This window comes from Chinchilla lanigera, unplaced genomic scaffold, assembly GCF_000276665.1.
Source record: "Chinchilla lanigera isolate Chin_1 unplaced genomic scaffold, ChiLan1.0 scaffold00001, whole genome shotgun sequence".
Classification (NCBI taxonomy): Eukaryota; Metazoa; Chordata; class Mammalia; order Rodentia; family Chinchillidae; genus Chinchilla; species Chinchilla lanigera.
In genome coordinates, this window is record NW_004955402.1 from 12626601 (window position 1) to 12631045 (window position 4445).

Here is a 4445-nt window from a genome sequence, read left to right on the forward strand (position 1 = left end):
GAGCGGAGCCCTGGCGCGGCTCTGCGAGTGCGGAACCTGCCCAGGCTGTGCCGGGCGGGCGCGACGGCGCGAGGCTGCGGCGAGGTCACGGCGGGGCCTTGTGCTCGGCCCTCCCGCAGACCGGACGCGGCCCGGACAACTTTTAAACGGCCAGCCCGCCCCTCGGGAACTCGGGGGAGCGAGAAGCCCTCTCCTCCCTACACCCCGGCGCCTTTCTGCGGCAGGCTCGTTCCAAATGAGGCCTGGAGCGTCCTCCTAGGCATTGTTTACACCCTCCGGGCGCAGGATGTGAGCGGGGAGGCAGGCAGCGGTGATCGCTAATGTGAAACCTACTTAAGCGAGAGGAGGCTTCCCCTCAGCGAGGCTTAGGGATAAAGCACCACGGACAGGAACACCCCCCAGATAAATGCTACACTTAAGGGAGATGGTCAGTTGAATCAGATTCTGGGGAACAACAACCGGCTTAAGTTCCTGTGCGATCAGTGGTCGCTGTATTTGCACTACAGGTATAGAAAATGCCGAAGATCTACAAGACCTTGGTAAAAAAAAAAAAAATTTTTTTTTTTTTTGTTTTTTGGTTGTTTGTTTTTGATTTTGAGCCAGGGTCTCCCAGTGTAGCTCAGGCCGGCCTCAAACTCGCTGCAGTCCCCTGCCTCAGCCTCCCCAGTGTTGGGTTGACAACTGTGCGCCCCCACACCTGGCTCTTAGTTGGAAAATTTAGAGTTGAAGTTTGTGAAGTTTCATGGTGTCTTTGAAAAGTCACTTTCTCTCTTTCATTCTACATTTTAATTGCTAACTATTCTTCCATTTGGCAAAGTCCCATGTGGCACTACAGAACCTTTCTCTGTAGGCCCTGAAAATTAGAGAATGAATTTAGCTTACAAAAATAGTACTAGGCAGCACAACAATAAACAACAAAAGCTACTTTGTTTTAGAAGGTAATTTACTGGGCACCTGCAGTGTGCCCCACACTGCACTGAGGCACTTCACACAAAGATGGAAAGTGGAATTTCTACCATAAATAAATTTGCCTGAGGTTGAGGTAGCAGAGTTTAGATCCAGACTCGTCTGACCCAAAAGCTTCTATTATTTCCTTTGTACATTTATTATTCATTCACCCAGATATTTAATTAACCACCTACTCTACTGCATGCCAAGTGCTAGGCTACGAAAAGAAGACAGTGGCTTAAGGAGCTCCAGTTCAGTGATAATAAAGTAATACAGCTGTGCTAAGAAGGAACTCTTGGGATAGGAAGGACACCTAACCTAGTTTTGAAGGGTGGAGGCTGGGGTTAGGAAAGGGTGGCCCAGCCATCCAACAGAGCAATCCTGAGAACTAGACGACCTGTGGGGAATTTGTGTGTGCGTCTGGAGGTTGAGGATTAAAGGAAGTGACAGTTCAAACACTGGAAGTCAAACTGACAGGGCGTGATTAAAGGTAGGCATGAGGAAAAAGGATATACCAAAGGCAGTGTGAGCCTGGCTCAGAAGTACGGGATTCCAGTGGTACCTTCCATGAGTTGAATGGATAACTCAGTTTTAGACACACTGCCTTTGACAAATAAATACATGAGATAATGTTCAACATCATTAGTTATTTGAGAAATGCAAATTAAAACAACATTGAGATTCCACCTCACCCCAGTAATAAGGGCTAGTATTAAGAAATCAACCAATAACAAATGCTGCCGAGGCTGTGGAGAAATTAGAATTCTTCTCCACTGCTGGTGGGAATGCAGACTGGTGAAGCCACTGTGGAAATCGGTTTGGAGATTCCTCAGCAAACTAGGTCTAGAGGTCCCATTTAATCCAGCTATTCCCCTTCTGGGTATTTTCCCAGAAGATCTGAAAACATCATATTCACAGTGATATATGTGCACCTATGTTCATAGCAGCGCAACTTGTAAGTGGTAAATTGTGGAAGCAACCCAAATGTCCATCCACTGAGGATTGGATAAAAAAAATTGTGGTACTTTTATATAATAGAATATTACTCAGCTCTAAAAAAAAGATAAACTCCAGGCTTTTATAGGTGAATGGTCACAACTAGAGACCATACTCGTAAGTGAAATAAATCAGACCTGCATATGTAAGCATCATATTGTCTCACCAGTGTAAGACCTGAAAGAGTGAATAAAAACTAGGAGGTATGACAGACATTGTGAAACGAAAGGAAAATGCTCAAAAGTAAAGGGCAACTGGGGTGTGGGAAAAGAGAAGCGAAAGAAGGGGAAATTATGTAAGTATGTATATACAGGATAGCTAACAGTTGCACTACTGTCTTCTGTTGCTCTACAGAAAGGAGCAGTTAATGATTACTTGTTTGATCGATCTTGTATGTCTCATTTGTTTTCCTGAGAAAACACTTTGAAGATATCAGTAAGTAATACACAGTTAATTTCCTACAACTTTGTCTGTAACTCTGTTTTATTTGTATTGTTCTTCTGCTATTTTGTAAATGGATGTCTGTTAATATGTTTTCTTTTTATTTTTTAAAATAAAAAAATAGACACATTGCCTTTGAGATACTTTTGACATAACTATATGTAAATGCTTAAAAAGAAAACTGGATATACTGGTTAAGAGCTGGGGAACGGTCTAAGGTAGATATCTAAGTAATCATGGATTTCTCATTAAAGGAGGGAGGGAGATCATTCAGAGGAAATGCTAAGAAAAAGCTACCTACAAAAACCTAGGGAAGTCGTATGTTCAGGACCAAGAAGACACGCTTCAAGGTGACTGAGAAGCCATAAATGATAAAGAAGCCAAAACAGGTAGGCATCATGGAGGGCACCGAGGATTCCAAAAAGCAGGAAGTACGTAGTCAAATGCCAAGTCCTTCAAAGGACAAGCAAGACAATTTAAAAGCATCCTCTGCTTTAGCAAGAAGAAATAAGGGCAAGGGGACTAGCTGGGGAGGGAAGATGCTGAAGCAGCATCACACTGTCAAGAATGGAACTGGTAAGAAATGCACGGGGACAGATAAAAGCCATAAAGAAGGGAGCAGAGAATTCAAGACAGGAGCTATGTTTTGCGAGCAAGGTCTCCAAGAAAGAAGATAGAAACAAAGGGATGGGAACTGATGCTGATAAAAATAGGGATAGGGACCAGATGGAATTTACCGTAGTTACGAAGTTTTGCTCTCAGTAGAGGGAGATAAGGAAGCTGCAGGGATGAGAGGACCAGAGAGGGGTGAAGACTTGGAGTGGCTATGAAAACATTAGCAAAGGAGCTGGGCGACACAAAGTGACGGAGTGACTGATGGAAAACACGGGCAGCTAAACACACATCAGACACCGTGACTTGGCAGAGTTCTAAATCCACATGAAAGCACGATTTCTGTTCAGTGAAACCAGCATCTCGCCCAGAGAAGCTACGTAAGTTCTAACCTTCGGATGGTTTCAGCTTAGTCTGAATCTTTCCATTCCACCACACATGTGGCACCATTACCCTTCAGTCATATATCGGGGTCACCTCTCTTCAGCAGTCAGGATGTTTGATATGAAAGTATAAAACATTTTATAAGTGAGCTTATACCAGCTTCAAACAGCCAAGTTCCTAACTTGGAAAAACTGGTCTAAGATCAAGGGAACTCAATGATTCACAGAACGAGGACGGCACCAAGCATGGCCGCCATGTGACAGTTTAGCCACTTCCGAGGCCTTCCTCTGATGACGAAAACTACAGAAACAGAAAGTCAGGAAACCAGTTTCCAGCCTTCTGAATGGGACTTTCAGACAAGGCTGAAGGGGAAAAAAAGCATTAACGTTCTCTGATGTGACGTTTCCAAGTATTCTACCTTAAAAATATCCTGTAGGTTTCTTTTTACTAGATCAAACCACAAACTCCTCAACTTACCTTATATACTGCAAATTTTTGCAACCATGTAACTAGTCTCACTTACATATAAAATCTTCCTATAATTACACTTCATTTATGTACATAGTGAAAACCTGGACTCTACAGGTCACTTCAGAGCATCCACTAAAAAGCAAAAACCACCCACATATCACCAAAGTAGAAGGAACAAGGCTGGACGCAAAGGCCCAGACTCACAGAAACCCTCCTTCAGAGCCGGCTTGCTCTCCCTGTGGACACAGTTTTACCAAGTTTGGTTTCTCTGGCTTTCTTGTTATTAAACAGGAGATTACAAAGAGTAAATCTGAAGGGATCTGGATTCTACTAGAAACAAGCACATAATCTAAAAGTTTAGAAGTAATTTTTTAAAACCCATAAGAAACAAACAAGAATTCAAGAAGTATGCCAGGGGCTGGGGATTTAGCTCAGCAGCACAGCACCTGCCTGGCAAGCATGAGGTCGTGAGTTCGATTCTTGGTACCAGGAAAAAAAAAAAAAAAAAAGTACGTGAGGCCTGGTGGCACATGCCTGTAATCCCAGCACTTGGCAGGCTGAGGCAGGAGGATCGTTGGGAGTTCCAGACCAGC

At 43.7% G+C, this 4445-nt stretch overlaps 1 protein-coding gene across 4 annotated transcripts in view; it reads right to left on the reverse strand.

Moving 5' to 3' along the window:
• The window catches only part of Osbpl1a (oxysterol binding protein-like 1A), a 188574-nt gene that overhangs the window by 96471 nt on the left and 87658 nt on the right, over nucleotides 1-4445 (reverse strand). The window lies entirely within an intron of this gene.